Source organism: Pelecanus crispus, chromosome 7 (assembly GCF_030463565.1).
Source record: "Pelecanus crispus isolate bPelCri1 chromosome 7, bPelCri1.pri, whole genome shotgun sequence".
Lineage (NCBI taxonomy): Eukaryota > Metazoa > Chordata > Aves > Pelecaniformes > Pelecanidae > Pelecanus > Pelecanus crispus.
This window is the reverse complement of record NC_134649.1, coordinates 28,593,482-28,619,618: the sequence shown is the minus strand read 5'-3', so window position 1 is coordinate 28,619,618 and position 26,137 is coordinate 28,593,482. Positions and strand designations below refer to the sequence as shown.

General features: G+C 38.7%; 1 protein-coding gene and 1 long non-coding RNA gene across 4 annotated transcripts in view; one reads left to right on the top strand and one right to left on the bottom strand.

Moving 5' to 3' along the window:
* RAF1 (Raf-1 proto-oncogene, serine/threonine kinase) overlaps nt 1-1,002 on the bottom strand; it is a 45,894-nt gene extending 44,892 nt beyond the window's left edge. For all 3 annotated transcript variants that reach the window (XM_075714528.1, XM_075714529.1, XM_075714530.1), the window contains exon 1: nt 847-1,002. The gene's annotated coding sequence lies outside the window, so the exon portion shown is untranslated. The remainder of the gene's footprint in view (nt 1-846) is intronic.
* Nucleotides 542-25,894, top strand: LOC142593986 (uncharacterized). Its single transcript, XR_012831215.1, has 3 exons — nt 542-583; nt 8,053-8,135; nt 25,499-25,894. It is a non-coding gene; the product is annotated as an uncharacterized LOC142593986 (long non-coding RNA).
* Nucleotides 25,895-26,137: the final 243 nt, after the last annotated feature.

Sequence of the window (26,137 nt, the reverse complement as noted above, 5' to 3'; positions counted from 1 at the left end):
GAAGCACAGGAGGGACAAAGCTGCCAGCAGCGCAGCGGAGACCCGAGGACGCCGGGCAAGCGGAGCCACCGCTGGCCATATCACCCCCTCCCCCCCCGCCCCCGATCAGGGCACCATTCCAGGTGCTCGCTTCTGATGCCCGTTGCTCATCGCGCCCGCTGGCCGCCACAGCACCGGGCCGGGCCGGGCGGTGCGGGGCCCCAGCCTCGGGGCACACCCGCCTCGGCCGCGCATCCCCCCCGCCAGCCTCCCGGGGGGCGGCTCCGGCCCCGGGGCTTCGTGCTGGCACTGACAGGCGGTGGCCACGACACCCCTCCCCTCCCACCTGACCGGCCGCAGCCGCGACGGGCCTCAGACACCCCCCCCCAGCCCCCACCCCGCCCCGGGCTTTTTGGCACCTTCCCCGCTCCCGGGTTCGGGCCGCCGCGCAACCTCTCCTCTCGAGGCGGGAGCCCCCGCCCGGGCCCCGCGGCGGACACAGGGCGGCCCCGCGGCAGGGACGCTGGCCCCGGCGGCGGAGAGGAGGCGGCGCTCGCTAGGCGATTCGACCGCAAAACGCTTCGCGATGAGCCGCGACCCGCAGGTACGGAGACGGCCGATTCCGCCCCGCTTCCTCCCCGGGCCCCGGCGAGCGGCCGCCCTCCCCCGCGCTTGTTTCCCTCACGGCCGAGGCCGTGGCCGGGTCAGCGCGCCCAGGGCTGAGCCGCCGCTGGGAGCAGCCGGCGCCGCTCCAGACGCCAGCACCGAGGAAGGGAGAGCCGAGGAGAAAGGGGAGGAGGGGGAGCCCTTCTCCCCCCCGTTCCCTGCCTTGTCGTCTACCCCTCACCAGCCCAGCGCCGCTCCTACCTCTGTCACTCCCTCCCGGCGGATCCTTTCAGGCTCTTGTCCCACTCGGCGCCGTTCGTTTCGTTCCTCATCTAAAATGGCGGCCTCACACTCAGCGAGACATTTATCCTCCGCCCATCGACCTGTCGGCACTCGGCTCCTTCCCTTTCTCCTGTCTCTCCTTCTTTTCCCGTCCTCCTCCTCCTCCTCCCCGCCTCTCGGCCTGACCGCGGAGCGCCGAGCTGTAGATAGAGCCCGCTCCTCCCCGCGCCCCCGCCCCCTCTACGGGCCGCCATTTGGGAGCGGCGGCAGCTGAGGCGCCGCGGGCTGCCCCTGCCCGGCCGCGGAGGGAGATGAGGCGCTCCCGCCGTCCCTCTCCTTCCCCCCCGCTTCTCGGGAACCGATCAGGGGGTGGGAGATGAGCTGCGCCGCGGGAGCTGGAGCGGGCCCTGCCGGGGCGACCGAGCCGCCTCCTCGCAGTCCTTTAGAGGCGCCCGCAGCGCTGTCGCCAGCCTGGCGTTACAGTCGCCTCCCTGGAGCCCCCGCGTCCCCCGCTCAGCCCTGCCTAAGTTAAATCTCCTGGTTATTTGACAATTAAACGGGGCGCATCGGCAGTTAGCCCACGAGTGCGTGCGCAGCGGCGGGGCCCCGCGGGCAGGGCCGCCCCCTCCCCGGGCCGCCACCTGCCTCAGCCGCGCTTCCAGAGTAGAGCCCGTAAGTCTTACCTGTTCAAAAGCAAACCCTGTTTCTGCAGGGAAAAGGCAGAAATTCCCAAGGGGCGGTACGTGCTGAGAGGGGTGGGGTGTGAACTGCTGGGAAAGGTATCTGGGGAGAAGGGGAAAAAAAAAAATAGCGTGCAGCCTCTTCTCCTGGAGGAGACAGGGAACAGCTGTCAGACAGCAATCCACTGTATGTAACTCAGCACAGCCTCCATGTAAGAGTAAAGATACTGAAGGACTCTGCTGTCTGTTAAGGTACTGCCAGTGTGCCACAAACTAACCTATTTTAGGTCAGGCTTTGAAAATGTACAGCGCTGCACGCTAAATGGTAAACAGGTAATTTATCATCCCAAAACAAAACTTCTAAGGGTAGCCATTGCAAAGTAAAACACTTCTACTAGAACTGTTTTTAAAGAGGGTACGCGTTTGCATTTACAGTCATATAAGTTACATTAATTGTTAATTAAACAAGCACTTGTCTAAAAAGAGCCTCCAGCAAAATTCTCTCAGCCTTATTTCGGATTTCTGTACAGAAGAAGGTTTATTCTGATAAAAACCAAGGCTTGAGTTCAGCTAAAGTCACATTAACCTCATAGAGGCATAGCAAGGGCAAGAAAAAAGCAGCACTGTTGGGCTTGCCTCTCCCAAGTACTAAATAAGAAAAAAAACCCATACAAAGTCGTTAGCTACTGGTGCCCTCCAGGAAGAGGTGTGGTTGCCAAGTAATAGGAGATTGAAATGGGGATGGCAACCAGGAGCTCTAGAAGGCTAAAACAGAAATTTCCATGTCTCTGGAATACTGTGATTCAGTACTTTATTCCTGTATGTTCTAGAAGTTATCTACTTATTCCCGTGTAATAATGCCTTCAATTTAGAGGATACTGCTAAAAGAAAGATTTAACTAAACTTTTGTAGCACTTATAAGACAAACCACATGGATATTTCAACCCTTCTCTTAGGAAAAGCGCTTATTCTCTTTCTCTTCCCCATTTCCATGGGCTCAGACCTACCAAAAAACCCCAGAAAAACAAATCCAGACCAAGATGGTATCTACCAAGGACAAAATTTATGAATGTGAATCATTCTTTTCAAATTCTTATAGAGTAGCTTTTCTCTTAAGTGTCACATTTAAACTGAAGGAGTCCTCTGATGCTCATACACAGTTTACATAACTAACAGGAGTCATATCCATGTATCTGACCGGGAGAGTTGGCCCCTGGGGAGAAACAAATAAACTCAAAGCAGTGTGTACAATAAATATTCACACGGCTTAAGACTAGGCATATCCATGTAATACAGTAGACAGTAGTACAGCTTGTGGCAAAATATGCAAAAGGAGCTTAAGATATTGTAATGTAAAATATGAATCAGAACATGCCATGAGAAGCTTAAAAAGAAAAAGGGAAAGAAAAGAGGGATAACCACCTCCAGAAGAGGTGGTTTTGACAGAACACCATTCATAAAGTTTTAAACTTCTTTTGAAAGAGTAGAAGGATCAAGGATTGTAGTCATGGAACAAATGAACACAGATATGGAGGAAAGTGAGCCAAATTTCAGAAGGTTAAACAATGTAGCACATGCAAAGGAATACAATAATTACAAGAAAGAAAAAGAAAAACAAACAAGGAAAGGAAGCAAAGAAACTCAAACATTACAGCACTAAAGTAGAAGGGAAACAAAAATTGAACAAGCTTTCCAAAAGAAACTGAAAATTATTAGCATTCTTCCTGAGGTTGATCTGGTTTATGTTTGTGTTTAGTGGTTGGGTTTACAATATGTTTAACATGTGAATATCCAGGTATTAGTCTTTCATTTGTCCAGGCATATAATCAAATTTTATATTTTCACCATCTGAAGTGTTTTCTACCTCTATAAAAAGCGGCCTGAGGAATGATTAGAAAAAGAATGAGAACAAGTGCCAGTAGGGTTTACAGTGGGCTAGTGACAGTAACTATTATCTTGAGATATTAGGCAAATATGTCTAGTGTTTATAGACTTGGGAACTCCCTTTCATCCAGTGAGTATGTCACACAGGCAAAGCCATCTCAGCTTCACAGACTTCAGTTTCCTCATAGTTAAAAATGGGATGGATGATAGTGACCATCTTTAAGAAGAGTTTTAATATTGACTATTGAAAAGAAGCATGTGAAAGTTAAACCTATTCTTTATTTGTTGTGGTTCAGTTTGCTCTGTGCAATATTCATGTATTCCCAGTCTGCTTAACTGTATAAAAAGTGTAAAGTGTTTCAAGTGGCATCATATAACCTTAATTGCATCTTTAGTACATAGAATACCTATAAGCCTCAGAAGAACAAGTAGCAAGAATTAGGAATGTAATGCTGACTAGGAAGAAGAAGAAATGTATATACACACTTTATTATGGAATTTTGGGTATCAAATCTTACTCCCTTACTTCTCAAGCCAAGGATTGCTATAAACAAAACTTTGCCATTTTCTCCAGCATTATTCAACCTGAGCCACATTCGAAGCATTGTGCTTCTGCATGTTATTTTGATGTACGCTATGAATTATTTTCTTATTCCCCCATAAGAATTTTTTTTTGAGTAAGAGAACAGTACTTAGGAAAAATTTAAGTCAAGTTAGATTGAAAAGAAGTCCGATGTACAGAGGCCATGAAGAAAGCAGCCTTGAACAAATCAAGCAATAGCAACTTAAGAGAAGTATTCCACATAAAAAAATACCTTATTTGTATGATGGTGCATAAACTATTTATAGTTCAGCTGAAAGACTTTATTATTTCCCCAGGTCACTGAAGTGATCAAAGAAGAGGGGTGGGAATGTAATTTATAGTTCGTTTGGGATTTTTCCATGCATTGTCGAATTTAAATTGCATATATTACAACAATAGCACATCTTATATATGAAGCTGTTAACAAAGCAGTAAACTTGTTTTGCTGGAATGGGAACCATAGCACAGTCTGTTCACATTAATTATTTTTGTTGTTTTATCCTGAACAAACTTTTAACTTATATTTTATCTATATCCCACTAAATGTGGTTGCTATTGGGCTGACTACAGTGTATACCTTTCTCTAGTCTGTTCAGCATCTCTTCAGCCAAATCATGAAGCTAAATCTCAGGAGTTTTTCTTTTCCTTATGAAAATAACACCCGACTTCCCATAAGCACAACACAAAAGATACCTCCTTCTGAAAGCTTCAGTCTTTATCAATCAATCATAGATTAAGCACATAGCAGCTTCATTACTTCCCTGGAAAGGCTGGGTTCTGGAAGCAGATACATCTAACTAATTCCTGCACTCAGAGAACTCAGGGGAAGTCAGTCAGGCTCTGAAACAGGGTTGTGTAGGCTTGTGTATCTGCAGATTCTGACCCCCAAGGATTTTCTTCAGTAAATCTTCATCTTGGTGTAAAGTCAAGTCATGTACTTTATGATACAGAATGGACTGTCTGATACAAACATCATATATGCTGTTATTACTTCATGCTTCAGTATCTATTTTTAAATTCACTTCAGTTTATTTACTTGCAGGGTCAAGCCAATTTAAGTGCTTTAAGACAGTTACCAAGAGCTGTCATGCAAAGTTTCTTTTGTTATGTTTTACACACACATACACACATGCGTGCACACACCATGAGACATACTGCCTGAGGTAAATATGTTGTGCTGTAGCTGCCTCCACAATATTGCAAACAAGTTTTGCCTTACTGTTGACAACTTCATTCTGTATATGAATTTATTGTCTTTTTTCCCCCCTTTTACTGCTTTAACGCTTTCATTTAAGAAATATGTTTATCTAAAAAACATATGCAATTCCTTGTAATATCAAGGAATATAATAATTAATATAATCCTCTACAGATTTGTATATTCTTCCAGAATCAATTCCATCTCTAATCCATCTATTAGGTATTCATACTTATATGGTTCTTGCATTGTCCCTATATAAACTTAACAATAAAAATATTTGATGAAAACATCAGTTGCAATAGATTTTCAATACAAGTTTGTGTGGGAACACTTCAGACTAGAATTGAAACAGATTTTCATTAAGCCTTACAGTAGTTAAGTTATTCTGAGAGAGCAGCTCCATAAACAGTAAGCAATAATCTCTTACTGAAAAAAAAAAAAAAAATTAGCCTTTCTTCACTGATAATCTTACATGAAACATTCTTAAAATTTTCAAACAACTCTCCACCAGTTTTCAGTCCTCCATATGCTCCTGCTGTAATTTATGGTATTATAGATATCCAGTGTCTCTGGGCTTGTTATATGCAGTGCAGCAGAGAATTTCTGCTTCTCCAGTTTCAGTGCAATGCAATTTGCTTCTAGGAAAATTCAGAGGCACTGCACTACCCCATCCAGTTCTCTCAGACTCTTCTCCAGACAGGAGGAGTTAAGTTGCTTTCCTGAATTTTAGATACTCATTTGCAATACTTATTACCAAGATTTAATTTTCTTCTAGTATGAAAAGAAGTAGTGACATGTAAGAATGGTGGTCATAACTTTGAAACCTGAGATTTAAAGCACAGGTCCTACTTACAGACAATTGTCCCTGCTGCATGACTCAGCCCATGTCCATTGACTTATTTGCTGTTATGGACCTTGGCTACCCATTTGTTTGCAAATGCAGTACAAGCTGACTGAAAAAAAAAAAAAAAAAAAAACCAACACATCACTAAAGCCATGTGGTTTCAAAGTGATCTCTGTTAAACTGTGTCTGACAGGTATGATTGTATTTTATTAGGTAATCATAGCTGTGGGGTTTTTTTCCCCTGTGGTTGGAAATGTATTGGAGGGATAGCAGTTAAATTCCCAATAGAAGGATCAAGAATCTGGGTAACATTCCTTTCATTACAGGCAGAACTTGGGAAGCTTCAAAGAGGAGCATAAGACAAATGTACTAAGTCAATTGGTATACCACCATATACCGAGAATATCAAAGCATGAAAATCATTGTAGAATAATGTTTTATAAATTTAATGTGGAGATGCTGAACTGATGGGTGCCACCTGCACAGTGAATAAATACTCAGTCTGAATAAGCATTATTGGAGCTCCAACAGGGGAAAAAAAATAATCTAGGCTTTAATTTGTTGCTATTTGAACAGTCATTCCTACTTCATAGACAATAAATACAGCACTTTGATTTATACGTGTATTCTATTTTTGAAACCTAACCAAACTGGTTTATTGGGTTTATTTTGACTTTCTGAAAAAGTCTAACCACAATAAAATCTATTCAGAGCTAGGTACTACAGTTTAAAAATAACAAAGCATAAATAACTCTTTCCTGACAAAGATTTTTAGAACCTAGCCTGAATATATAATTGCTCAGCTGCAGAAGATTTTTTTATTATACCTGATACAGAGCTACATAAAGAGACTGATCATCTGATCTGGCATGACCTCAAGCTATGCATTATTTTTCCTGTGCATGGACAATTTCTAGTGTGTGGTAACTGAACTGCATTTAGTACTTAGTTTCTCTAGAAGTTATTCATTGTAATAAAGTACATTAGGACGACAGCAACATTTTAGTTTTCTATGAAGAATCACAAGTATCAAATCAGTAGCAATAGGGTAAAATAGGAAGATGTGTGTACATGCACATTTGTGTCTGACTGTGTATATATGTTCAAAACATATGGAGGGATGATAGGCAGCAAAAGAAAAAAGTTATTAACTTCCCTTTATCTTTTCATAAATCCTGTTTGTTGTGATTCTTCGTAAAAAAGCCAAACCTTTTTTTAGTAGTTTTGATGAGGAACCTGTTCTTGTCATATGTTTGTATTGTGTACAGAAACACATTCTTTTTGATGTCACACTTGGCTGTTATCAAAGGTAGATTCTAAAAGACAAGTGAATCGGCCCAGCCAGCGTATCTATCCAAGCTGCTCTCCAGCACTGCTATTCCCAGATAGAGCCAGACTAATTAGAATATAGGTATAAGGTTATAAATACCTGGCATCATTCAAAGGTTCAATGTATCCAGCAAGAAGACAAATTGAAAGTCCATTTTAGCCATGTGCACACATTCATGGGCTAAGAGAAATCGATCTGTCATTTACTGGATTCTGCTACAAGAAGCTATGCAAAGTAAGGAAAAAAAAAAAAAGTAGTATTTGGCTTTCAGCACGAGTCTATTTATCCATCGTCTTTCAAGTTCATCTCAAACATTCAGATAAACAAAGATACGTGATCAAAGGCATACATTACCTTTGGCAATATACCCATGTTTTAACTAGCCTTTGATACTTTGTACCTCAATGTCATATATAGCAAATCATGCTTAGAAGGGTATGACAATTAAAAATCATGTTGTAAGCACATAACTTCAGAAACAGTATATTAATGAGAATATGACAACAGTGACAGATTTTTGGTATTAAAGCTGATTAAGCTTGGTAGCCATACAAGTTCATAACAAATCCGTGTAAAGCATGCTGGTACACAGTATTTCAGAGACAGACTGAGGTGCATTGGTGAAAATTTCAGTATATGCTAACGGACCACATCTCTATTACAGGTATCAGCATTATTCTTGTCAGCAGCAGAATGCATCAGTAGATTTCACCATGGGAAGCTCTGTAGGATGATACACCAGTGTAGGTATGCTATTTAAAAAAAAAAAAGTATATTTATATGGCTAATTTAGTCTCCGATTAAAAAGGTGGGGCATGTTTTTGTCAGATGCTTGTAATTTGTTAAGGCTTTTTTGTTGTTGTTACAAATCCATTTCTCTTAGACTGGACAGTGGTAATCAAATTGATCATACACATCAGGATATGCTTTTCCTCCAATGGAAAAGTCAATTTAATTATGTTTAAGGCTTCTAATATAAGATGATGTTCATTTTGGTCTTATTTTTGTAAGAACTTCTTTTTAATTGCTTTTTGCAAGATAATAAAAACCCAAAACAATGCTATGAGCAAAACAACTAAATTACTTGAACAGTAATTAGCAAAGACATCAGGTCAAAGGAATGCAAACATACAAGTCTATTGCTAAGCCTCACTGCAAAACTCTAGTATGCTGCGTTAGTAGATTTGTTAAATCTTTCAGCAATTGCAGAGAAATGAGTATCTACATGTCTGGCTGTACCTGAGTATTTTTAATACTTTCAAGATTTATATCTAATACTCAGATGAATCCTGATTAATTTATTCAGACATTCTTTAACTTCAAGCTCGTTTCTGGTAGAGACAGAAGCTTTCTATTAGCCACAAATTATATAAGCCTTTCTTCTGCATTTCACCTAAACAGAACAGTGACATAAGAACTTAAGTAACTGCTAAAACATTATTGCTGAGACATCAGTTTACTTGGCAGTAAGGCCAAATAAAAAAAAAAAAAAAAAGGAAAAATCTTTTTGGGGGACTAAAGCCCTGTTTTTCATAAAGTAAATGTTGCTAACATCTTTGTGAATTGGAGTAACCTGATTCTATGTTCACACACTAACTTTCAGACAGGAAATGAAAAAAAAGGGTATTTTTTTCTCCTAATATAGATAAAGTTGACAGAGGGAAAGGAATAGCAAATTCTTGTTGCCAGTATATAATATGTATTTACTTATAATTCCAACTTGGGGTTTGATGACTTCAACATACCACAATTTTAACTCTTATATATATGTGCCATATATAAATGGCATCTATAAAATTAATTCTAGATGGATTATTACTCGCAGTATTAGAGGGTCAGTGGTGCTTTATGATGGCTCTGTAATTGACGTAAAGTTAAATCTTCCCTGAAGTAAGTAGGGTGAAACTCAAAAGCATTATTGCTATCTGAGGACGATCAATTGCTGACACATCTCCCCAGGATATACTTGACAGATACACCTCTTTTAAGACTGTCTTTTGAAAATAAACTAAGGTGGATTTTTTCCTCCTCTTGTGAAGGCCACACAGTGAATAAGAAACAGTATGACCAAAGATATCTTCTGTTGGTGCATGCAGTCTTCAGATGCTTTGACCCAGCACTCTCTGGGTAAATTATCTGACTTTTTGTAGCTTTCAGGATCAGACTTCAAAATTAGCTATTTTAACTAAATGTTTGGGTGAAACATTCAGTACAAAGCAACAAAGTTATTTCCCCAAGTAATGGATTTTGATTTACCAAGTTTTCAAGTAGGGTCATGCTCTTAGCTGACATGAATACAAGCAAAATGATTTGCCTTTTTTTTTTTCCCCACCTAGGCTTCATTTAGCATTTGATAACATAGGCAACTATGCTTATTCTTAAATATGTATTGGTGATTTTAGACACAGTTTTGTTCAAAATAATTATTGCATATTTTTATAGGCAAGTTTCCAGAATATTTGAAATATAGGATACCTTATATATTATTATAAATAAAATATATTATAAATTAATATTTCACATCTGCTTTGTTTATATCTAGGAGAGTTCAGGATATTTCCATTGAAACCAAAGGTCTAACCTCAGATTTTTAGTGCTATCGTAGTAAAGCATATTATTAAGATTGTTTACTTTTAGAACTTTATGTATAATTACTACACTTCACCCTTTAACTTCTGCAGTTGTGCTTTCCTACCCATCTTCATAGAGCTCAGAGATGTAGGAAGGCAAAATTTAGCATAGAATTTTGAGATAGGGGTTAAAAAACCCAAAACACAAACCACACAACAAAAAACCAAAAGCAAACCAAACACCACCTTAGAACACATAAGGATTAAAAAAAAAAAAAAAAAATCATTACCTGTCAGTATCAGGTGACAGGATTTACTAAATTTAGTAAAATCCCTATTAGTAAATTACCTTCAAGAAAGAAAAAATATCTCTTCCAGATTACCTGGCATTCCACTTTGCTTCCGAACTCTCTCCCAGGTGGGCCATTACTTTTAAATGCACAAATATGTAACAGTATGTGCCAAGCCTTAGTGCAATTATGTTTTCATCTGAACACACCTTAGAGCAGTCTAGAGTATTTAAAACTTATCAATGCAGAGCTTTAGCATCATGCACTATCATAAGTGTAACAACTTGTCCTTGCCATATTTGAAGTGGTGAAATTTGATATTACAATATATCCCAATTCCTCTGGTGTCTGGGGGAGATCAGTGAGTGTTACCACAGTAAACTAAGCTAAAGACATTGAGTTATTGTACACATGTGTTAGCTAGTATTTTATATTTAAAACATGGGATTTAAGAAGCTTCCATTTGTCAAACAGAGTGAGAGATGGCAGCTAGTTCATACATTTGAAAAACACAATGAAATCTCACATCTAAGTGACCAAAAGATAAAACAGGCCTATTCAAGAAGGATTTCCATTTCTGTAGCAATCTTGGGAAGTCTTTAAGTATGGGTATGAAATAGGATCTGTTCTCATATTTGACACCGTATAGTTCATATAAAATAATAGATCATAGATTTATTTAGTTTAATGCAGGCCATGTAATTCACTTGAGTATTTAGCTTAAATGTGGAAAATCATAGTGTCTCATAGGGATAGGAAATAGACATAAGTGATTAAAAATATTCTGGTTACTTTTCCTGGTAGCTTTTTGTTGCTTGTTTTTGTAGGAAGTTAAGAATTCTCTGAAGAAAGCTCAAAGATGCTTGTGTGGCTTCGTGAGCAATGGAAAGAATTTACAACAAAATATGCTACTGCTGCATAGTGATATGGAACAATAAATAATAAAATAGTCAAGAAGTAAGGATCGCTAAGACTCCCTTTCTATAAAATAGCTTTTCCTAGAGGAAAATGGAACCATTGTAGAACAACTTATATGAAACATTTGAGATGATGCTTGCCCAGGAAGCCTACCTTGGAATTTTGCAAAAAAGCCAGTATTTTTTAATTACCTTTACTTTGCAGTTCAAGTTCTTGGTAAGAAAGTGCAACTTATAAGTAGCGAGTACTGTAGAATTTGATAATCGTGAGTAAATTCAATTGTTCTGCTGGGCTGGAAACATAAGTAGTCTTCTAAAAAAATTAAGAACTTACTGAAAATAATGTTATATAAAAGAAGACTTGACAAGGATATAAAATGCTAGGTAGCCAAAGTTGAGCTGTATTATAAATAATCATTTATGTAGGTTATCAAAAATAACAATTATTTTCTTCTAAAAATAGGTAGTTTTCACATTGAATACTGCGTTCCTATTCAAGGAAGAGAAAGAACAGCAGTTTCAAGAAAACTTTTATCATAGAAGGAGAGAATATAGAATTATTCTTTCACGATAACTTAATGCAGTAGAAAACTTTCAAAGCAATAAGCCATATAAATACTGTTCTTACCACACCTATTTACTACAAGGCATAACACCCTTGGTCGCCATTAGCATTTTAAAATAAACAAATGTAATTATGAATGTCAGTATGTCATACTGAAGCAGCTGTTGATATGCTATACAGTTGCTTTCAGTTACATTAGCATCTATCTTCAAACAGCCTAAACTGCTTTATTTTTAAGCTTAACCTGAACTTGTTATTCTGATTTCCCATTGATATTACAAGAGTAAACAAATACAAAAAGGCTACTGTTATCAGGCAGCCTTAATCACTATCTGCCTTCATACCTTTCTCTCTTCTCCCACCTTCACTACTGCCATCAGTTCCAAAGTTGTTGCATCACCTGCACTGCATTAGATGTATGCCACCCAGTGTGCTTTCCCACTGAGAATGCCAGCTGCATTTATCTATTTATAATTAAGAGGTTGCAGGGGGCTTTTCAATTCATAGACATTATAGAATTAGGCTAAAAAAGTTCTACAAGTTATTCTTATTAGAATTAGACACTATCAGACAGATTTAACGTAGTCAGTCTTTATATTTCATTAGAGAACTTTTCATTTTTTGGCTTAATTTCCTGACGCGAGCTTTCACTTTCAGCATAAACAGTATGAATACTAGCCTGCATAACAGTCACAAATTATGTGCTCCAAGCAAGTCACAGGTCTGATAATGCAGACATGCAGTTCATTATTTTTGTCTAGGTTAAATCTTCACACTGCATCAGAGCATTTGGGCTGCATTCCTGACTGTTACATGGAGAAAAAGTGTGGATTTGGTTAAGTTCTCTGTGCCTCATGTTTCTATGTAAAGAAAAACTAGGAGCACTGCTATGCATTAGGGCTTATGTACAGTTTCACAATATTCACAGTCTGAATAAATACTGCTGCTAAAGGCACAGTCCCTTTTTCCCCTTTCAGCGCCAGCTGCACATTTCTGCCCCGTCTCTCACACTGGACCTAGCAGTCATGACACTGCATGGTGGGTCAGATTTTTATGTTTTCATGACTAATCTCACAGTCCCAGCACTTCTTGATCAATGCAAGGGAAGGCGCACGAAGGCTCAACTAGTGGATAAGGTGTGCAGAGACTGGAATCTGCCCATTTAGCAACAGCCTACAGATCCAATTATTTGGTTTGTGAAACTGCAGCCTGAGTCGTTAGAAACTCTGTGATCCCAGGAGTATCTTTTTGCATATGCAAAGTATATCTCAAAGGCTATACCTTCTCACTTATCTGTTCATCACACTGACATAAGCAGCAATATTATTACATACAGTCAGAGCTGAAGTTGCTAAAATAGTTTTTTTTCCTATTGTTCATAAATTCCACATGTTATAATTAATTTACCTCTTACACTATAGGTATTGTCTGGTTTGAGAAAATCCCATATGACTTCTTCAAAAGGTTATAAAAAAAAAAGAACAATAGGAGTAAGAAAGTTTGCTGATAAACACTTTTTCAAGATAGTTGAGACTAAAACACATACATTGAAAAAGCACAATATTAGATTATGAAATAGTAGATTAAATCTTATGCAAGTGAATGCAAAGCAACAGTCTAGGAAAGGACAGCCTACATCATACGTAAACAGTAAGGGGTTCTGGTTTAGCTCTTGTCAACCAGATTAAGAGATGTGGGATTTACTGTGAATAGCTCCCTAAAAATGCCAGCTCAGTGCTCAGCAATGTTTTAAGACAAGAAACAATGTTAGGAATTTAGGATGAGAGCTGAGAACAAACCAGAAGAGAGTACTTACTGCATTGTATAAATCAAGGATGTACCCACTTTTTGAATACAACATGCAGATATGTTCCTGTGCCAGAATATATGTTTAATAAAATTAAATGAGGAACAGAAAAGGGCGGCATGGATTTTTAGAGATACAAAACAGCTTCTATATGATAAGCAACTAACTAGATTAGGAGTCTTCAGCTGGGAAAATAAGAAGATGATAGAGAAAAATAAAGTTATTTTTATAAGACAAGTACCTCTCATGCCTATATAGTCATCTCATAGGCACTAAGAAGATAGATTTGATGAGAATTAGGCAAACTCAGGAGGTAGGTACTCTGGTGTGTGTTTGTAAGTATTTCCTATCCTAGGTTCTCACAGCACTTCACAAACCACAACAGTCATAGATGATTAGGAAGACTGCTGTAAACAAACAAAAAAGTGTTCTTCCCCTCCTATGACCTCCCATGTTACAGCAATCAATGTAAGGTTTTCCTGAATTAGAGGCCAGTTTTCTCTTTCTGTGCATTTGAAAGTCTTTTATAATTTTATGCTTTCTTAAGTTGCCTTTTGGGTTTTGTGTTCACCTTACTATGATTTTAAATAAAAAAATACCAGAGCCAAGGGCTTTTAAATTCTCACTTAGAAACAACTTCTGCAGTTTATCCTTCTTAGGTTTGGAGGGAAACATCCTTTCAGCTTTTTTTTTTTTCTTAAATTATTATTAATGTCAGTAGATTATGTTGAGTCTCTACAATAGCATCTTTAAACTCTAAGCCACCTGCAAGCATTTTATCCTTTTAGCTGTTACTTCAAAATGAAAACAGAGATTGATTTGCCTGAGGGCACATGGTGAATTAATGAGGGAGATCAGGAACAAAGTTGAGAGGCAAAGGCAATCTCTTGTTTCAATATCCAACTATACAACTTCCCCTCCCCCCCGCCAATTCTTATTGTATAACAAAAATAATCTTCACTTCTTGGCAACAGTTACCCTGCAGTTTCACTATACTGCCAGACACGGCTACATGAGATATGCCAGAGTTGAACAATATTGAAATACTCTTACACATCAAGATTTTGGTTTTGTATTGTCTCAGTACAGACCACAATTAAAGCAGAACTTGTACCCTATTGTCAGGGTACAACTGGACAGTTCTAGAACTAATTTACAAAACAAGTGCCTTCCATTTGTGTAATGGGACTTCTCACAATTTGACTACCACATTTAGAGATGACATCTGTGAACTGAATTACCAGATTTTCAACTTGCATGTATCTCTGAAATATTAAAACACAGATCTTAATATTTTACTATATGTAGCAAGTACATGAAGTGTGATAGAATTACACAGCAAATTCCCCCCAAAAAGGTGTATATACAGTTGTTTTGAAATTAATTTCTACTTTTACAAAATGCAGCCAACATTACAGAAATATTATCACAGTTTGTCACTTTTAAGTGACAGCATCTCAGTTAAGTAATTTCAAGACATTTTTTCATCCCTTTCCTATTTCTGATCTGTGCTGATCTGATTTTGCTTGATTTCCATCCTGAATGGCTGGTTGATTACTTGCCTCTTAGTCCAATTACTGAAATACCAAATAGGCAGATTTTCTGTCTCCAAAGTGTGAATAAAGTACAGGGTTCTGACTGATCCCAGTTTGACCAAGAAAAGTAAGTAATCTATCTATTGATATACATTGTCATGCATATCTCCTAATTTGAAAAGGATTTAGGACACAAGATTTAGATCCAGATCTATTCTCCAAATGCTCCATAGTTGTGCGAATCTTGATCTGCTAATCTGGACTGCCTGGGCTTTTTAGACAAATTATGGCTCAGATTTAGTGATGCTCTTGTTCCTTCACAAAATCCTCGAGAATGCATGTTTTGCCTTGCCTGACTTTTGCTTAATTAAGTAGGATAAACATGCAGATGTTTTTCCAACACCCAGACACTGGAGGAAAAAATAGCAATATGACATAAAAATACTTAGAAAAGTTTTTACAGTGAAGCAGAAATACCATCTGGTTTAATTTGAAGGGTTAAAAAGCTTTTCTGTATTTACAAAAATTTTGCAAATAACCTGAAAATCTTTGACAGGTGTATCCTAAAGAAATATCTGGGGTGTTAACTTCTGGAATAAACATACACAGAGTATGGTGGACTCAGAGCTTTTGTTTATACATAGCACTTGGCAACACGAAACAGCATTAAAGTGTGCGGCATGTTTTAAAAATGTAAGTTTAAAGCACACAGGATTGTCATCCCAGACTTCTCACATCCCCCCCCCCCCCCCCCCCCCAACAAAAACACCAAAAAAAGGGGGCGGGGGGGGGAAGAAGAAAGAGAAGTAACACTTTCCCCATGCAGGTATTCTGGAAAGTATAGCAGACTCCACGCAACATAGTAAACAGACAGTTTACAGACAAACCAGGCTCAAAAGAGAAGTGAAGTGAGGAACTCTGCAGTCAGAAAATACAGAAGCTTACTTACTAAATAGATGTTCAGTGTTAAAATTTATCATCCTGATTCTAGGAACTGAGCAATATGACCACAGGCTACAAAAATAGCCACAGGAGTAGTCACATGGAGTGATGTAATGTGAACGTGGAATAAATCCTTGCTTTTTTTAAACCGAAAAATTTCTATTCAGTGAAACTCTAAGAAAAACACAAAACAACAAAAAGGTTGGCCCTAGTGTGCTAATCAAGTCAAGGGCAGCATTCATCTGTATGCAATTTGATGCTTACATCAGTATCCCATGGTAGAAAAATCTTATACTAATCTTGGCATAAGAGTGCCAAGCACTGCACAGAAGTAATGGATAAGACCTTCATTTCTGGAAAAGTTACTCTGCATTAAATGCATCATCATATAGCTAGCTAATTTCTGTTCAAGGACAGAAATAGATATAGGAATGTTAAGCAGCCCCATTGTGAGGTTCTGTCCTCATGAAGGAGGTTCATGATTTCTCAGATATGAAGGATTTTTGGTCTGTTGCTTTTCTACCATATGTCCATGTAAATGAAAGTACCCAGGAAATCCGAGACACAGCAGAGGGCAGTGGATTGCATTTCAGTTTTCCTAGCCTGCACTCCCACTCCTATAGCAATATACTCCAGGAAAAGGTTTTCCAAAGTCTGAAGTGTTTTGAAGAGATCTTATTAAACATGTAATCCTAAAACATTTCTAAGGAAGCCAGAAAGAAAAAAATAAAACAACTTTCAAGATTTCCATTAGAACATAGTGGAAAACACACACCACAGTGCTGAGCTGCGAATGGTTAAAGAAAATTAATAGCTGTATGCAGTGTGCTAATACACTAATGCAAGCAAAGAGCGTCATTCCATATGCCCTGGTGCATGAGATCATTGGCCAAGTGGCTGGATATTTCAAACGACACGAGAGAAGCATTGCTCCTTCCAGCATGGAATATGGCCAGAAAAGAAAAAAAAAAGTTTTAGAATCTCCTTTAAGAAAAAACAAAACAAAAGGGTGGCCCTGGTATGAGCTGCACGTGACTTCCCAGGTCCATCTTTTAGAACTGGTCTTGAATTTAAATTAGCCCATAAACAGATTCTGTATTATCTTCTCTTTCTACCACATCATAACACCATTGAGGTGTTCAGCAGCAGATTCATTTGGCTTTGGAGCCTGCCATAGCTGCTGGTTGTTGAAATTACTCTTACCCAGCTCCCTTAATTCCAGTTTTCTTTTCTTCTAGAGTACTTGAATATTCAAGTGTGATGCTTTATGCCATTTAGTTCTCTTCATAGAACTAGGTGTTAGTAAGGAAATAATGTGGTTTTAAGATAAAATGCATGATAAAAATATATACAACAATATTATAGCAAATTTTAGATTATAATGAGCAACAACTACAAAGGCATTGGATTTAAAGCAGTGAAGGGCTCAGACTGTGGCTCTACCAGAAACTACTTTGTCAAGTCACTTAGGTGAGTAATTGAAATATGCTTAAGCAGATGTTAAATGCTTTACTGTCTCTGAGACTAAATTAAATACAGGAGAGAGATTTTCAAGAATGTCAAAATTACTTTTTTAGTGACAGTGCATCAGTTGGGACCTTGAATTCCAGAGCTCTTTCACACCCCCACGTTTCACTCTTCCCTCTAACAGGGGGTTAGTTCTGCTTCCTGTCCTAGCCTTACTGTTGCTGCTGCTTCTAGCAGTACAGAAAGGAGGAGACCAGCTTTTCAGAAGAGTTCTGTCCTGTGGTGGGCTGACATCCACAGGAGGGCTGGAACTTCTCATACCTTCACAAGACTGATACCAGTCCTCACCAGACTAGCATGATTCAAGGAAGTCACAGGCCTTGGTAACACTGAACTAGAAAGACTAAGGTGAAATAGTCAGCTCTGCTGTGAGCTTTGCACATGTCCACATATCTGGACTATGTCTAAGGGCTCTGAAAGAGTCACCTCCGGAGCAGCTATAAGCACAACTTACCTGAGCACCCATACCTACTGCCCTTCTGCAGGCTGTTAACCCACCGCATGTTTACCAGAATATGCTCCAGCTATACCCAAAGCAGTACCATGACATTTGAAGCCTCTGGAAGGTAGGTCATGCTGCAAAGGCAATCTCAGAGATTGTCTCTGTGAGACATTAGAGACAGTTTTCCTCTCCAATTTTCAGTCTTGCTCTTTGTTCTTACTTTACACTTCCATACCTCAGTGAGGAAGGATGAAACAAAGATAAGCTAAACTTCAAAAGACTCCTGGGTATTACTGTAATGAGGACTGACTTTACTACATAAAGTTCCCACTTCAGCCATGAATCAGCTATATAAATATTATTCCACTTCTGGTGGATGAGAGGCAAATTGTACCATGGAAGTCAGGCAGGAGTAAACCTCACTGATGTTCCTGGGCCAAGAAGATGTAAGTGTCCAAGCACAGTAAACTTCACACCTGTAAGAGAAAGTCCCACCTGCAAATAACATGCTCCTTCTTCCATCTGAGGCATCTGCCTCCCTTCTTTGCTATGGGGCATGGGGAATGAAGAAGGAAAAAGACTCTCAGTAACCAGTAGAGAAACTCATCATGGAAGGGCATGCTCTCCAAAAGCATATACATGCATATCCTTTTCCACTAGGAAAAACTGGTTCCAATTGAAGTTTAATTTTTTTTTTTTTATTTTGCATTCTTACCACTCATAGCATTTGTACATTTGTTCCAGACATCTGTAAAAATCTCATATGTCTACCCAGGAAGAGTTTCACTAGCATGCTTGCAGCATAAACAGTCTGCTTTTGCTGTCCAAAACATAAACAGAATCAAAATTAAGAGTTATTCACTTCTCAGCATACTGAGATGACATTGTAATATTATGAACATTGCACTTTTCTGGCTAGCAGCCCTGTTTTCCCCATGGCCTGTAAAAGAAGGAAGAAAATTAACACTCAGCTCGTTGCAGTAGTTACAAAGATCCTCAGTTGCCCCTCAGACATTATTTTATAGAAGCTATTTGGTCCAGAAATTGTAAGTGTCTGAGAAGTATCAAATGCGAATGCCGCCACATATCAGCAAGTTCCCTAAAGAATAAAGGTGATGACCCCTTTGTTTCCAAGCTGTCCTGTGACATGCAGTTTTTCTCTTACTTTGACTCATCTAGTCTTTAACAGGGAGGACAATTAAATGCTGTTGAGACATAACATTCCAGGAGTTCCGGAGAATAGCAAGTAGTATTGCTTAAAAATCTTTTTTGAAAGTGTATGAAGATGTCCAGTGGAAAATTTAAAACAAAAAGTTACGTGGTAACAACTTATCTTGAATTCTCTGGGCACATACAAGTTTTTGTTTGCATTAAGCTCTGATCTCCTGAAGCCAGTTGTATAACAACAACTCAGTGTTTAATCCTGCAAAGGGTAATTCTTCCACATATCATTAGTGGTATGGCTCATCCATGATATAATCTTGGTCTGGCTTGAGGAACAGACTATAGTCCCTGACCAATTCCTTTGAACTTTGACAGTACAGTGTTGTTAATTCTCATGATTCTACCAAGAGTAGAATGATTCTGTCCTGTGATCCAGCCAGTCTTTTGCAAATCCAGCAGCTCCAGCTCTCACGTAATTTTCAGCCATGTCTGGAAATCTCCTTTGACTATCTGCTACTCCCATCTCCTGGGGTAGAGCATCTAGGTCATTACTTCACAAGGCAGATGGACCTTCCTTTCTCTCCTTCAGTACCTAGGGGTTTTTTTCAGCTGAGGTTAAATGGGAAGCAGAATCATTAATGCAGCCCTGATAGGAAGAGGAGAAGCAGAAAGTGGTCCAGAAGTTCAGGCCAGCCCTCGTCCCTTCTCCCTACCGTTCCTGCAAACAATGGGTCAGTTGGGCTTTGCTCTCCCTCTCAGTGTGGGGATGGACTGAAGAACACTTGGGGTTTCCTCTATTTGACTGGAGGACTCCAGTCTAGAAGGCGTCTCAAGCCTGTGGTAAAAGCAGGTGCACACTGCAAGCCACAAGCAACACAGATTTAAATAAGGGCATCGAAACCGTGTTTAAATGAAAGCTGACTACCATAAGTATTGATGAGGGATGTTGTCATCCAGTGGATCATTAACTGATGTAAGCAGATAGGATGGTGGAACAGAGTGTGAGGCATTACTGGAAGCCTTTGTTATCAGGCAGTTTCAAAAGTTCCTGCACCCAAAGGCAAATTGCGTTCTATACATTTAGAAGAACTGGCAACATTACAGACTCAAGTTCAGAGTGCTCAGGATAATCAAATAAATAGATATACACACACACTCCCTATGTTTTTCTTGTTACTGTTGTGGAAGTTTTCTTCCTTGGGATATTTTGGGATCCAGCCTGTGCTTTTTGAGGTTAATTCTGCAACACCAGCACCAAATTTATAGTTGAAGATATTCTCCAGCTATTCAACACTGAGAGCCTATGCATAGCTAGTATAAAACTGCTAGCTGAAGATTGAGTAATCAAAGTACAGAAAGTAGCACAGAGTCATAGACATAGAACTCAGTCATTAAGATACAGAAAAAGAATTCAGGAAACAATATACATGTTGGTTTTGATTTTTCTTCATTCACTATCCCCCTGCAAAAAAGAAAGGTTTAATCTCTCCTTTTTAGTGATGTCTCCAAGACTAGACCATGAGGGGAGAAGAGAAAATTAATTACTATCCATTTGTTTTCCCATCACAAAGCATACAAGAGAGGGCGGAATGTGGTCTTTTAGATTCTACTTGGTATGAAAGGGGATGGTGCTAGGGGAGAAAGAGCTAGCTGAAAATGCTTGGAAAATGAGGATTGCTGTGGTGCTGTGTACAAAAAGCTCAAGTAGGATGCTTCTGCTTTAAACAAAGTTAGTTTTACTTCTTTTACTACTTTTGTCTTAAGGGGGGAATCCAGGCTTATTTAAGCTGTAATGATTGCACATCTCCTATTTCCTAGCTTGAGCCAACAGTGCAACTGTATTTGGAATCTGCAAAACAGTTCTTCCTGGATTAGAAGTTACTTAATCACGGGGTGGAAATGTTTTGGGAAGAGCCCCCTAAGAAGTTTTAGAGGATAAAGCCAAGACCATTTTTGAAACTTGTCAGTAAAACAAAATAAACATTAGGGGTAAAGTCCCTACATGCTAGGTCCTCAGGTTCTGCCATAACCAAGTGGGATACCCAAACCCAGCTCTGGTAGCTAGTTTTCAATAGGTCTTTCATTCTCTCCTGATGGAACTGGTTTACTTTGTATAACTACACATGAATAGTAGCAAAATCCTGGAATTTATTTTGTCCCAAGCAATTGGCCTACATTATTTGATAATTTGGAATGAAGGGATGTCTCATCTAAACCAGAAACTTTGTCTTGGAACACTGAAACCTTTCCTGACAAAAGCTTCACCAAAATAAATTCATTTCCATGGAAAACTTGGCTTTGAATCTCATTTTCCAATGAAAAAGCATTTTGTTGAAAGATTCTTGATGAGTTCTCTTTCTGAACAGATACATTTTGAGTAATCACTGTGTAGGGCAAGGAAATATTTGAAAATCAGGAGCTTCATCAGTGTCATCCAACAGATGCATTTTTGCATAAGTAATTAACTTGAAAGAAATATACATAAGCATTCTAGTAGAGAGTAACTACTGCAGTTTGCAGTTATTTTCAGGGTATAGTGAGTAATCTAACACTGCATCTGAAAGCAGCTGCAATTTATAGATGAGTCATCTTTGCATATGAATAGATTTTGATCTGTGAATGACTGATTTCTGCTTCTTCTGAAGGAGATTAAACATCTTTTGCTTCCTGTTAGAAAGCAATTACAATTTATGTGGACAATTCAGTATTGAACACTACAGTTAGATTGGAAGCTGTATTTCATTCTTAACTTGTTCAGTCGCTTTTGATATTACCCAACAAATTCCACTGAAGCAGAATCTTAAGGCCCATCAAGTGATAATTTATGGGATTCTAAGCAGTTAAATTATATGAACACAAGAGAATCTGAACGTTTTGAATTATCTTTGTGCTTACTTCAAACCAGATACATAAGTCTTTTTTCACTTGATTACTTAAAATATATGCTACATTGCAAGAGAAGATGTGATCACAATATATCCATGCCAGTTTTAGTATAGGTAGAACAAGTAAAAACAACAGTTAAGATAAGTTATTATGGATGTCAACCTAGAAAGCAGCTTTAATATATACATATTCCCTGGAGGCTACTATAATTATTTATCCTTAAGATGACTCCAGTCAGTTTTATTGACCTTTAGACATGTAACAACATTAAAAAAAGATATGCCTACCAATCCTCTAACACAACCTTCACTGGGAGTGTTGATACACCCTCTGTAGGTAACTCAAGTGCAACATTTGAAGAGGCTCGATGCTTGTGATACAAGAGCTGTTCAAGAAGTTACTGCTAACAGAATTTATTGGGTATTTCAATCTCTGGGCATAGTTACTGGCACTAAGGTTTCTGAAATACATTTTTCTTGGATAGTCTCTGGTCACCATTTGCACAAAAGTTACTGTAAACAAGACAAGCATCGCTCAATACCCAGTTTCTCAATAATTTTTCCCTCCTCTAGTGGAAGGCTGACTTAAATATTCTATGTCTTATTACTACAGTATAGAAGAGGGACCACCAAAGCTCTGTTAACATGGCCAGTATGTTTTTGTTTCCCATCTGGCCTTTTTTAAAAGCAGCACAATGTGGATGTAAAAACTGCTAATACTGGATTATGATTTCCACAACTGTGCTGAAAAGAGCTATGAAATACTGCATTTTACTTGTTGAGTAAGAAAAAGAATTTTAATCCACTGGTAGTTGGAGACACTTAAGTAATGAGATCATATCTTTTTATAATCTCAGAATTTAGTGTGTAATCAAAACCAGGCAAATAAAACACTGTCTTTTGAAGACAAAATGTTTCTCAAGTATGCATCAACTCACATTTGGAGACACAGGATACAGAAAGGTGGGACTTGGTGCAGCTTGTCATAATCAAAGGGGCAGGGTGCAATAGCCTAAGTGACATTTTTCATATAAATTGATAGTTAATAATATAAAGGTGTAGTGCATGTGGAAAATAGGAAGAGAGGCAAACACTGGATAATAAGTATTAGTGTGAAGGTTACACTGGTACTTCAAGCACAAAGCATTCATTTCACCAGACTCTGTATCAAAGAATGATGGTCCTACTGACTCCATGGTTCATCTCTAGTATCTTTGTCCATAAATACACACTTTAGTCAGTAATCTCTTTCATTTAAAGTGATCCTGATCAGAATATGAGTGCTTATTATGTATCATGGCATCTATTTCAACTTAAGTGGTATAACAACCAAATTTGAATCTGGACAATTATATAAACAAAGTTGCACAAGTTTCTGATTAAGACCTAAATGCGTAAAACTTGGCTCTGGTTTACGTAACAGTTCTTCTTCGTTAGCCCATACTCAAGAATTTGAGTAATTCTTCAGTGAAAATAATAATTTTTCTGCAAGCCCTTGTTAGCAAATAAACTTTGAATACAAGTAGCATATGCTCATGTGAGTTAGAAATTCACAGATTCATCATCTTTTTAAACAATATTAATTGCTTGCATACTCCTGAAGGAGATTAGGCTGTCATGGCATTCTTTCAGCTTTGTGTCTGTAAGGAAAACTGGGTCAAAGCAAGAACCAGAAAAAGGTAGGCAAAGCATTTGTTTTGGGTTTTGAGACTTTGAGGAAAGGACTGTGAGCTTTTGGCAGGATGTGAAGGAATCCAAATGCAAAGCCTGTGAAAGAAACCAGGTTCAGAAAGGTGCTGGAAAACACTTTGTGGGAGGCACTCAACTTGCAAGATCGGAGAGAGCAATTAAATCCAGGAAGCTGGCGGGGAGACTGAGGTGGGTGGTTTAGGTAGAATTGAATCAGGTTTTGGTTTGTTTTTCCCAGCACTACACTAAGCTAATTCTTACAGCTTCATTCTGGCAAATAGATATGTCCTTAATCAACAAGACAGGATACTATAAACTTGATTTTGAAATTGAGGGCTGCCTATCTGCAAAGGTAGCTATTATCATCCTTCACTTTTGTAGCCAGAGGAAACGGTTCCTTTACATTGCAGCCACTTTCTACAATAGATGCTCAAGTCGCATCTGGTTCAGTTGTTCTCTTACATCCCTTGGCTACTATTTCCTTCTGTACAGTAGAAAATAGCAGCAATATGAAAAACAACATAGGATACTTTTAACTATCCTAATGTGATCTGGGAGATCTGTGTATTTGAATGTGCTCAGAGAAAGATTTTTATTGACAGATTAGAGAAGTGATAGGGGAGTGATTTCCCTTGCATTCACAAAACTACACTAACCTGGGAGATTTGAACTCCTCTTAAAGAATTGAATCTTGCATTAAAAAAAAAAATTAATAATAAAGTAGCATATCATTAATTCGAGCAGTCTTACTAGTCTTTCAGATATGGGTCCCTTTGATTACATTAGGAGAAAGGAATGATTATCAAATCTGGGTTTTTTTCAGTCTCAGTACACAGGATCATTGACTTCTGTAATGAAATCTAGTAGTATTTTCTCAGGAATAAAATTGCTGCAAGAATCCCCTCTTCTACATGCCCATACACTTCCAAAGCATCACCTACTATTCACAGTATAGGGGTGGAAACTTTGATGGGAAAGAGTTAATCTGAGCAGAGGAAGATAAAATAGCCAGTTAGGCTGCACATCCACTAGTTTGTAAACAAACTGCGGGGACCGTGTAAATTCCTGAATTCTGGTTGTTCAAGTCAGTGTTGCCACATAGGCTTCAAGATCTGCATACTTATAAAGTATTTCTAAACAGTATTTATTTAATGTATGAGCTGAATACATTTGAATGAGACACAAAACTGTTACAAGGGTCTCTTATGTACCTTCTGGAAACAAAGAATTAGAGCTGTCTCCAGTCCATATGTAAAATTAGCAATGGTATTTAAATGCTTTTTACAACTAACATTGTACCAATTTATCATACATTAAATGTTTAGCTCTCTCAGGATAGTAACCATATACTTTTGTACTTAATGAGCAATATATGATATACTGTTCAAAGTAAAACCATATCCACGATTTGAAACCCTTGCTCATGACAAGATTTATAAAAGTATAGCCAACTTTAATATATAATCTGAAGAAGACCAGAGCTGCTTCTGCACCTTGAAAACATCTTTGCTTAAATAGTGATTACAATCTTCCCTCAGATTTAAAAATATATATGTGTATATATATTTATGTATATAATTTCAAAATCAAAGCCTTGTACTTACTGCATCTTCTTCTGCATGTCATCTGATGGCATTGGGAACAGATCCCAACATCCCAGAATGCAGCTTGGCAGGTATTAGTCTCCTGCTTATAATAGGCTCTCTAATTGCAATGCATTTTTTTCCCTTTTGAACTAGCTAACTAACCTGTAATTTTTCTTGGTATCTGCCCAAAGGTAAATGAAGCATCTGATACACCCAAGGAATTCCTCATCTGCTACAGGTGACTTCAGACTGGGAGTTGCCATCACCAAATAAGAATGAATCTACATGTAACCAGGTTTCAATAATATCCCCAGGCAAGAGAGATCGCTCATGCTTCCATTTTTATACCGTTTATTAGTTCTTATAAGAAGAACAGTGAAGCCTGCATGCAAGTCTCCTCCCCTGAGCTCCAACGCAAGATTGAAGCTGAGAGAGATTCTGATCATTGAGCAAGTATTGACTTGATTTAATAAGGCAAGAAGAACCTCAACAAGCAATTGCAATTGCTGCTGCTACCCACTAGCTTCAGGTGCTTAGCAATTCAGCAGATCAGCAATGAGTACACTTAAGCTTGACCCACTTTTTCTTCCCCATTTTGCAAAATCAGGATTATTCTTGTTATTTTGCATTTAGCACTTTGCACTTAGACAAATGCCTAACAATAAAGTATCTTCTACTGTCACAATTTGAAAAGATTCTGCTATTAATATGTCTAGCTGTTAAAAGCCAATGTGTATGTAAAACTTGGGAGGAGGCTGCAATATTAAATGCAAATTAGCATGCAGTGCTTATGGGTTTACGGCAGGGGAAAAAAAAAAGGCTTGCACTAA